This window comes from Lissotriton helveticus, chromosome 3_2 (assembly GCF_964261635.1).
Source record: "Lissotriton helveticus chromosome 3_2, aLisHel1.1, whole genome shotgun sequence".
NCBI lineage: Eukaryota > Metazoa > Chordata > Amphibia > Caudata > Salamandridae > Lissotriton > Lissotriton helveticus.
This window is the reverse complement of record NC_136062.1, coordinates 159,535,910-159,547,694: the sequence shown is the minus strand read 5'-3', so window position 1 is coordinate 159,547,694 and position 11,785 is coordinate 159,535,910.

Here is an 11,785-nt window from a genome sequence, read left to right as displayed (position 1 = left end):
CAGAGGGAGAGAGGGAGAGAGACAGAGGAAGGGAGACAGAGGGAGGGAGAGGAGGGAGGAAGAGGCAGATAGAAAGAGTGAGATAGAGAGAGGGAGATAGGGAGGGAGACAGAGGGGAGAGGGAGACAGACAGGGGGAGGCAGACAGACAGAGGGAGGGAGACAGACAGAGGGAGCGAGACAGAGGGGGGAGACAGAGGGAGGGAGGGAGGGAGAGGGAGATAGAGAGAGGGAGATAGGGAGAGGGAGGGAGAAGGAGTGAGACAGAGGGAGGGAGGGATAGAGGGAGGGAGAGGGAGGGAGACAGAGGGGGGTAGGGAGAGGGAGATAGAGAGAGGCAGGGAGACAGAAGGAGGGAGACAGAGGGAGGGAGACAAAGAGAGGGAGGGAGGGAGATAGAGAGAGGGAGGGAGACAGAGGGATGGAGACAGAGAGAGGGAGGGAGGGAGATAGAGAGAGGGAGGGAGACAGAGAGAGGGAGGGAGACAGAGGGAGACAGACAGAGGGAGGAGGGCAACAGAGGGAGGGAGACAGACAGAGAGAGAGAGGGAGGGAGACAGAGAGAGAGAGAGAGAGAGACGGAGAGAGAGGAAGATGGAGAGACAGACAGAGAGAGAGAGAGAGAGAGAGAGAGAGAGAGGGAGAGAGAGAGAGAGAGAGAGAGAGGGAGAGAGAGAGCGGGAGAGAGGGGACAGGGGGAGAGGGGGGAGGGAGAGGGAGAGATATGTGTATGACGGGTCTGGTGGCTCAGTGGACAAAGGCGTCCTTTGCAAGGGCCTGTGTTCAACCTCATGGTCACAGTTTTTTTGCTCTGCCGGGTCCCCCTCACCCACTGACCCTGCCCCCACCAGTGCGGCCCTCGGCCACAAACCACACTGTAAATTTGGCCCCCAAGAGAAAGTTTGTGAGTACCCATGCTTTAGAGGCTGGGCCTGTGGATGGCCTAAAAAAATGCTGGGAAAAGTAGGGAAAGCGAAGCTGAGTTTAGGTGGAGGGATGAAGGAGCAACATGGAGTTAATGGTTGACGTGGTGTTCAGAGGGAAGCAGCACATGAGGTAAAAGCTATAAAATACATGTTAAAAATTAAAAAAGTAGTTCCCCGAATGTGAGCAGTGGAAGAATATAAGTTAAACAATCAAAAGGATCGTAAAGAGAATATGTTCCAGGAGAGGGATAAACAAAAGAGGAAGGCAAGCCATGGAATAAGGGGCAACCTTGGTAGTGCCAATAAAGTAAACTACTGGCAAACGATGGACAGGCTCTAAGCCCACAGTAAGTTTTTTTTGTGTGGTCCACAGGAGTCTTTCGAGCACAAACAGCTAAAAACTGTGTTTTAGGCGAGACCTAAATAGTTGGAAACTGTATTGTAAAAACACTAAGATATACTTTGCACTTTGTTGGAAAGAATGTTTAAACCCTTTCATTTAATTTATTATTAATTCTAGCTGTAGTTTATAGCCTCGGCTAGTCTGCAGATATATCCCCCTTTCTTCTAAGTAACCCCAGCAGTGAAATAAACAAATATAATACCATAAATGAACATTCACCTGAGAGGTAAAAGGGTAGATCATGAACTCAGTGGAATCTAAGAGCAATGGAGATGGTGTTTAAGTAAAGGGCTAGAATCTCCTCATAGAGGAAGTGAGATTTGAAGGTTTATGAATGATTGATGTGTAATATAATCCCCAGTTATGCAGAAGAGTGCTGCAATAAAACGGCCTAAAAGAACATTGGCTTGGGAATGGGATCCTCCACATGGGTTTTTTGGTGGTTAGAAGGCGCAGTGTCACTGATAGCAGGGTTCGACTTCTGGCACAGTCTCTGGCATAACCACTGGGATAAGAGTAGGTAAGAAGCAGAGCTGAGGACATTGTCCATTATGAAACTTCACCATTGTGAAGTCTTCTGAAGTTTCTTGATTTGATCCAGTATCCATATTGGCCACTTCCCCTTAACAATTTCATGCATCAGTGTGTCCTGCTGCCTAATTAATAATTATATATATTTTTAAAGAACTGGCATTGTTAAAGTGATGTTTAGTGGGATTTATGGTGTGTTTAGCAGATACACCATTGTTTACATAGTATGGGACATTTTATTACCCCTGGCAGTCTCGCGCATATCTCATTAATAACTGTACAAGGATGAACAACATGGGTGGATGGCACGGCGCTTCAGGAGCAGGTGAAAGGCTCTGGCTATCAGTACTACCCTGCCCTTAAATTAGTACTAGCCAGAGCAGCTGTACAGGGCAGGGGCATCTGTGACAGAATCCATTGGTGTGGTAGCTAAGTATGTGAACAATCTATCTTAGAATGTCTACACCACAGCATATACGCTGTGCCAACATATTGTAGTCACTTCACTGTCGCATATATGCAAGGGTTAAATACTGCTACATCGGCAATGTGTGTCTCTCACTAAATTCTGAGCTCGTCTAGACTTCCATAAGCACCCACCCTATCCTACCTCATGCCTTTGGCCATGTGAACCCTCCGCAATGCCATTGCATCTCTAACTTTTTCCATGCTCGCCACATTAGGTCTGTGTAAAGTTTAAAGTAACCCCATGTTGTGGAAAGTCTTGGGTAGTTTGTGTCATTGGTCATGTAAGCCTGCTCTATTTGTGGGATGATGGCAAGAAATGTCATATATTTTCCATAGACTCCTGATGTGGACTCTCCACATTAGTACTGGGTGACGTTTAAACTTCACTCCCACGGCTGTACAAGAGTCAAAATGTTTCCCTTGGCAAGAATTGCAAACTTTAGTTGAATATTGAGATACAATTTGACATACCTTCTTACCACAGATAATAGTTTAATGTACCAGGATTTTCATCACAGGTTCAAGAGCTTTGCACTTTCTGTCCTTTAGTAGAAATATAGAATTTGACGGTCATGCATCTTAACACTGAGAACACCCTTACTCAAAGTACCATGGACCAGCACTCAAGCTCAACATCACTGCGTAAGTGTAATATTCCACCTGCCACAAGGTTGGCAGAAGAAGGAAGGGCACAGACTGGAGCTATACTTAAACTGGCAGCCACAGGCATCTGGGAGTCTTTTTGCTGGAGGTATGGGGCGCAGAATATGGTGCTGACATTGCTAATCTTTCCAATGTAGAGCGGGCTCATTCTGAGCTGAAGGAGTATCAAGGAAGGCTAATAATGGGTAGGACACAGAGACAAGTGACTTATCTCTAGGAGAAGCAGTGGCTAGAGGAGAAAGTTATCAGTTGGAGGCCACGGCAGAGCAGGTCTTCGATGAGCATTTAGAGAATCTGAGCAGGTATGCTACAGAAGGACATTGGGTCGATACAGACAGATCATATCTGTGATATCGCATAGAAAGGGTGGTTCCGCTATGTGCCAGAAATATGCTCTTGTTGATTGATATGAGTGGACTGAGAACAGCAACAGCAGGCACCATTGCATAGAGGGGAGCCGCCTTATATAACCAATACTCTTAGGTTTCGGTTTCCAGACGTGGCTCCTACATCATCAGGAAAAAGGTTGGTGGTCGCAACCAGCCCCCTGACTAAGCTTGGTTTCCTGGCGCGACTAAGGGCGCCCCTCCTCTAGGTGAGAGGAGCGCCTGATCATTCTGAGCTGAAGGAGTATCAAGGAAGGCTAATATTGGGTAGGACACAGAGACTAGTGACTTATCTGTAGGAGAAGCAGTGGCTAGAGGAGAAAGTTATCAGGTGGGGGCCATAGCAGAGCAGGACTTCGATGAGCATTTAGAGAATCTGAGCAGGTATGCTACAGAAGGACATTTGGTCGATACAGACAGATCATTTCTGTGATATCGCATTGAGAGGGTGGTTCCGTTATGTGCCAGAAATATGCTCTTGTTGATTGATATGTGTCTGCTGGGGACTGAGAACAGCAACAGCAGGCACCATTGCATAGATCTCAGTGTACCGTACATTGGGGTTGGGTCACAAGTCAGCCCATTGCTATAGTGACGGTAAGTTGGTGCTATTGGGTTGCAGAATAGGCGAGGTAAAGGAGAGTGAGATTTAAGGGTGGATGTTAAAGGGAAATGGTGGTTCTTATCACAGGCCCTCGCCAGGCCCAAGAAGAGTAGTTACCCTCAAACCAGGCAGGATGGTTTAAATATGTCGGGTGGGTGTTTAAGACCCGAGAGCCCTTGGCAGCCAATGTTGAAAGGCTAGCTGTTAAGAAGCCTCCCACTGTGGGGAAGCCAACTTCTTTATGCAAAGGGAGATCCTGGCTATAGTAGCAAGACCTGCGGCGGTGTTGAAGCGGACCAGGAACCTGTGCAATAAATAAGAACACACTTTGGATGTAAATATCAATTACAAAACCACACTGTTTGGTTAGACAAGGTCGGTTTTAATGAAGTCATGTAGCTCAATTGCATCTCGTTGGTGGAAATAAAGGGGGTTTACCTCAAGCACCAGGAAGTCACAGGTGCTCGGAGATGGTGCAGGTAGGGTGACCAACCATCTGTAAATTTCACAGCCCGTCCGTAATTTGGACCTCACATCTGTTGTCCGTGACAATCTCTTTTACGAACACCTTTTGTCCGTAATTTTGGGAATTGGGTAACAGCACTGTTCTTCTGCAAAAAAAACAGCTCGCTGATGGGGCCGCCTCACACTCATCCTCTGAGCACACCCACCTGCCCATTGTCATTCTGTATGCCGGCTGATTCTCACATACAGAACGCCAATAGGCCAGTCTTGGCTGTGGTGGGCCTCCTCCTGCCATGGTCTAGGGCAGGGTATTCTAATACATGGAAGAAATGTACAAAACAATGTGGAAAGATGCCCATGCTACTATGTGCCAGTTCATGAAAAGAAGCGGGCGAAAGAAGTTAGAAAGAAGAGGTTATAATTCTTTAACAGTCTCATCATTTCAGAGCTGAAGCATTTTTTATTTTATATACAATGAAGCCATAGTTGCTGCTTTGTTATTTATTTTATGCAACTAACACCCATTGACAAAGCCAATAGTCATGGCTTGCTGTAGGTCTAATGTTACTAGATGCAATGAAAGAAATAGCAAAATACCAGTCGGGTGGCACATCATGCGCTGCACCTATTTTTAGCTTAGGTGTTTTAAGCCACACCCTTAATTACATCAGAGACACCACCTTACAGAGACCCCTAGATTTTCATCCCACTTAAAGCCCTGGAAACAATCCCATGTCACAGTCACCTCACGTCCTGGCACTGTGCACCATGCATGACTCATGACTTCCATGTTTTCAGATTGCCTTTGGGCAGGGGCATAGTAAACCCTCCTCCACCCTTCCCCACCCCTTGCTTTAGGAACTCCAGTGGAGTGAAGTTCTTGATGGGCCTCTTCTGTCTGCAACTCAGTTGACAAAGGCTCAGCTCATAATTAATGTGAAAAGGCGATGAGTGAGTACCTGAAGGAATGGGTAAATGGCTGGATGGATTAGGGAAAGGATGAATGGATGGATAATGAGAGAAAGGGTGGATGGATGAGTGAGTGAGTAGAAAGATGGATGAGGGTAAATAGATGAATGTATGGGTGGAAGGGTAGATGTAGGGGTAAAAGGGTGTATGGATGAGTGGAAGGATGGATGGATGAGTGAAAGGGTAAGGGTGGATGATGGGTGAGTGAATGGGTGGATGGATGAGAGAAATGATGGATAGATTGATGAATTGATAAGTGAAAGGGTGAATGGATGGATAGTTGGATGAGTGAAAGGGTGGATGTAAGGATGGACGAGTTAGTGAAAGGGAGGGTAGATGGACAAAAGGGTGGATGGATGATAGAAAGGGGGGTTGGATGGATGAGTGAAAGCATGGATAAATGATTGGCAGAATGGATGGGTAAATAGGTGCACAGATGAATGAAAAGAAGAATGTAAATATGCAATGTAAAGATGGATGAGTGAAAGAATGCATGCATGAGTGAAAGGGAGGGTGGAGAGCCGGAAGAAAGGACGGATGGAAAAATGGATGGATGGATGGGTGGGTAGATGGATGGATGAGTGAAAGGGTGAATGGGTGGACGAATGAGTGACTGGGTGGATGGATGACTAAGTGAAAGGATGGCTGGATGGGTGAAAGGGTAAAAGGTAAGATGGATGAGTGAATGGATGGATGGGTGGAAGAGTGGATGGATGAGTGAAAGGATGGATTAGGTGAAATGGTAAATGGTTGGATGGATGAGTGCATGGATGGGTTGAAGAGTGGGTGGATGAGGCAAATGATGGATTGGGTGATTGGGTGGATGGATGGATAATGGATGGATGGATGAGTGAAAAGGTGGATGGAGGGATGGATGAGTGAAATGATGGATGGAAGAATATATGATTGATAGGTTTGCAAATGGTTGAAAAGGTTTGAATATGGATGGACACACAGATGGAATGACAGAATGAAGGTTGAAAGACTGAATGATGGATGAAAGAATTAATAGATGACAGAATGTAAATATGAAATGGTGGAAGGATAAATGGCTAGATCCTTGGACAAGACAGCTCTTCTGGGGAGAGTTGTGATGACTCACTTTGCTTTCTCCGTGTCACAAGTGCTTTAGTTCAAAGTGGGAGGTATTTTATTTTTCTGGCTACTCCCTTGCCCATGTGTTACTAGTCTGTATTTGTTGTGTGCTTATGTGTGGGATCCATACATCATGCATGTGACATTCTGAGTGACACCCAACTGCTACTTGAATGTAACTCTAGTAATTGTAAAGGTTTGCATGTTTTGTTTTGGGTGTAAGGTTTTAGGGAGAGCCTTATAGACCTTAAGATGTATATTGCATTCATAGCAGTAGGCAAGGCGTCAAAAATAAATTATGTATTAATGTGTTGACAGTGCCTTCTTTAAGGAAGCTGCAGGGAAAAGCACCTTTGTGACTTCTGTCAGCTACCGTAACTCTCTGTGAAGCCCCCATAAGCAAAGTCAGATTCCATATTTTAAGTTCCACTTGCTGAAACACCCATAATTTATTTATTTATTTATAAAAATGCGTTCCCTATAGTGGGTTTATCACAACATTCCTCCCATTAGATCACCTATGCGTGCCGTTTTACATCTCACAATGGCACTCAGACAGACATGCTAACCCTCCCGATTCAGGCGTGAGACTACCGATTTCAGGGCTAGTCTCCCGCCTCCCGATTCCTGCAAGCAAAAACCCGATTCCTCAGGGGTTTCAGCTGACAGGGCTTGGTATTGTGTAACTGCTAATTCTTCCAGAAAAGTCGCAGGGGCAAGGAGGGGTGAAAAACCAATTAAGCCTCATTAACAAGCGCATGGTCTTATAAAGACCTGTGAAGTACTCGGGCGGCTGTGTGTGTGCCCTGTTTCAAGGGCGGGGGTGGGCGGGGGGTTGAATGCACTGCCAGCAACGTGCCAGGCCAGGCAGTGTTCAACACTTGCCTCACCCTCGCTCTGCCTGCCATTGCGCTCTATGCTTCTGAAAGGTAAGAAAAAGAACGTGCATTTGCGTTTCAAATGTCCGATCCTGCAGCAACACACTTCCAAAGCCCATACATGACAGTAACCCGATTCAAGGCCCCATTCTCCCGATTTTTTTTTTCTTTTAAATCTCCCACTTTGCACTTCTGAAATGTTGGTATGTATGCTCAGATTTGAGATACTTGTCTATCCGAGCAGATCTTCCCGACCATTTCTCTCACTAAACATGCCTGCTCTGGACCATGAGTTGTAAACATTATATATGACTGGACCAGGGCCGGCGCTAGGCATGGGCAGCATGGGCAGCTGCCCAGGGCCCCCGCGCCTGCTGGCAGCCTTGGGGCCTCGCGCCTTTAAGGACTCCAGAGTTCCAAAGCCCAGGGGGCCCCCCAAGAGATTACATTTCTTCTTTTTTTATCACTCTCCCCTGCAGTCCTGTCTCTGTGGGCCTAATGGCTGCATCTGCATGTCGATGACAGCGATTAGAAAGTTAATTGAAGTGCCCTTGCCTGGGAAGTATGCCCTGCCCCTGCATGAATGAAAGGCAGAATATCCTGCTGGGCGCAGAGCAAAAGAATGGCGGCGCATCACAATGGAAACTCCTCACCTAGGACAAGTGGAAAGGGAGCAGGGAGTGAATAACAGAGGGGGTGAGGGGGGTGGAGCAGATAGGTGTGAGTATGGCAACGAGACAAGAGGTGCATGCAGAGGTGCAGTATCAGAATGCAAAAGTGGATGGAGCAGAGTTTAACGTCTGCTGGGTTACTCGAGTCTTAGACCTGGTATTAAATTAATATGGACATTGAAAAGAGGCCTTAACTTTTCCTGCAAAAACATTAATCTAGTGTCTGCAAAACAAATGAAAGTTCAGAAAAGCAGGTGATGAGACGGGCCGCTCTCCATTTTTACAGTCATCCTCAGAGTGAAAAAAACAAATCTTAACTCTGCAGCAGCACAACTCTCTGCTGCCTTTAATGCAACTTCAACAACACTCGTTATAGTTGTTTCACAGTCTCATCATGTCAGAACTGGAGCTTTTTCGATATTATATACAAGGAAGCCATAGATGTTGCTTATTTATCTTATGCAACTGATAATCACCGACAAAGCCAATAGTACTGGCATGTTATATGTGTAATTTTACTTGTTGTAATATTTATCTGGAAGCAATGACAGAAGCAGCAAAATACCAGTTGGGCGGCGCACTATGCTAAGTACAGATTTATATAGCTTACATGTTTTTAAGCCACTCCCTTAACTACATTAGCCATGCACCTGTGAAAGACCCCCCTAGTTTTTTCATCCCACTTAAAGCCCTGCTGTCAGGTCTTTATGTTGGCCGTTTTTTAGGTCTCGCGACCTATCAATGCGCACAAGCGCATTGAGCGGAGCGAGAATTCATGTCCTCAAAATCCTCGTCAAACCAAGGGCTTCTTGCTGCGGTTTTCTTTAAGTTCACGTGAATCACGTGACCAAACAAGCACGCGCATCAGCCTCCCTCCCTCCTAATTGCATTTTTTTTAACGGCCGCACAGCACATCAAAGGGCTTCGCCCAGCGTGCGCTCTGCGGCTTCTCGGCTTCTCCTCCCTTAATTATTCATGGCTCAGTTTCCCGGCACACGCATTTGTTCAAATTTTTTTGTTCTTGCCTTTCATCTCCTACCCGTCTTATCCCATTGTTAACATTTCCGCACCTCCGTCCGTCTGTCTATACGTCTCTGCTTTATCGCAATCTGCCTTTTCCCACAAGCCTTTCTACTCTGTGTTCGCACTCTGCCTCCTCAGTTTCCTCCGCCTCTGTTTCACTGCCAGTCTTTCATTTCCGCACCTCCGTCCGTCTGTCTATACGTCTCTGCTTTATCGCAATCTGCCTTTTCCCACAAGCCTTTCTACTCTGTGTTCGCACTCTGCCTCCTCAGTTTCCTCCGCCTCTGTTTCACTGCCAGTCTTTCTTTTGTGACCTTCTCCCCCCCTCTTTCCTTTCAGTCTACCCTAATTTCTCTTTCGTCATGTGCCTATCTTTCTTATTCCTCGGCCTTGACCCTCTCTCCATCCTGTCTCACTTCCTCTGCCTCTTTCTTAGTCACTCTCCGACGTCTCCGTTTCCCCCCTTTGAATTCTGCAGAGATGCCACATAACACATCCAAACCAGACTCTGCATAACAACACACCCACTCCAATGTCACATATCATTTGCCACCCAGACCCCAGATAACACATCGAAGCCAGACTCTGCATAATAACACACCCACTCCAATGCCGCATAACACAACCCACCCAGACTCTAGATAGCAGATCCAAACCGTACACTGCATAATAACACACCCACTTCGATGCCAAATAGTAATGCATCCCACCCAAATTACATATCCTGCTCACACTCCCAGTCACCCTCAACCTAATACCACATCTAAACTACACTTCACATATTTGTACAACCCACCCAGAGTCCACATAAGACATCCAAACCAGACTGGATAATAGCACACCTCACTCAGATGCCACATTATTACACGTCCCGCCCAGGCTCCATATAGTAATGAATCCCACCTAGACACCAGTTACCACATCCTACACCCACTCCCACCCACACTCAGCCTAATACCATGTTTCACCCCGTTGCACATAAACAGAACATGCAACGCAGACTCCACATGCCCCACCCACTCTCAAAGTAATAACATATCTCACTCAGACCACATGTACTAAGGCTTCCCAAACTCCACATACCATCACGTCCCAATCACACTCCACGTAATGCCACATCCCACCCAGCCTCCACATAACACACCTCGCCCAGACTCGAGGTAGTAACACGTCCCACAGCACTAGCTGGACCCACCCTCGCCCTTTGTACTGGCACTTACAGCCAGATTCACATATGATGTCCCACGCAGAACACACCCGGATGTCACAATACACCTCCGACCCCCTCTCTGTGTAACATCAGACCTCACTCAGACGCCATGTAATCACGTCTTACTCCGACTCCACGCGCCAAGCCCCATCAAAATCCCAACAGACTCCATATGATAACACAAGCCACCCACACTATATGTAATAACATATCTGACCCCCCTCCTGTGCACTGGTGCTTATCGCACGGACGAGTGCCTCCGAGGCGGCGTGCACTAACATGCCCCAGCCAGGCACGTGACACTGGGCACTAAAGTGCCCCACGGTGATTCCACGTGCTGGCGTGCCCCACTCGCAGCCTCTGCACCAGCCCTTAGCTGTGGTGGTAATCAGTGAACACCAACACAGCAGCACTCATCACCAGAACAGCACCACTCATCACCACAACAGCATTACTCAGCACCACACTAACATCACTCAGCAACACACAAGCGTCACTCCACACCACCACAACAGCATCATTCAGCACCACCACAATATCAGTCTGCACCGACACAGCAGCACGCAGCACCACCACAAGCACCACTCGACAACACCACCACAGCATCACTTTGCACCAACACAACATCATTCACAAGAAACATATTGACAATAGGCACCACTTACTACCAGTCTAAAATTACACAGAACAACTCAGCACTATTGCAAGTTTCTTTCATATATAGAGGCCACCCACCACCTTTGCAAGCTTCCCTACAATACAGAATACAGTCAGCAGCATTGCACCATTTAGAGTTGTGTGTCAAGTAAGCTCAGTGCACAGTTTTACAATACATTACACCAGGCACACACACACACACACCAGCCATCAGTGCACGCTTTCACCAGGCACACACACCAACAGCTATCAATGCATGCTTTCAACAGGCATACACACACACCAACAGCCATCAGTGCACGCTTTCACCAGGCATACACACACACCAACAGCCATCAGTGCACGCTTTCACCAGGCATACACACACACCAACAGTCATCAGTGCACGCTTTCACCAGGCATACACACACACCAACAGACATCAGTGCACGCTTTCACCAGGCATACACACACACCAACAGTCATCAGTGCACGCTTTCAACAGGCATACACACCACCGGCCCTAAGTGCACGCTTTCACCACATGTTTTAACGTAGCACACACAATAACAGGCATACAAGCATGCTTTGTTGATGTTGAGTGCTGCAGTTGTGTGGATGAATGAGGCTGTTGTTGTGCTAAGTACGGCTGTGGTGGTGCAGAGTGATGCTGTGTTGTTGCTCAATGGTACTGTGGGTGTGCTGAGTGATAATGTGGTGTTGCTGCGTGGTGCATTGGTGGGGCTCAGTGATGCAGTTGTTGTGAGAAGTGCTACTGTTCTGGTGCTGAGTTATGCTGTGGTGGTAATCAGTGAACACCAACACAGCAGCACTCATCACCAGAACAGCACCACTCAT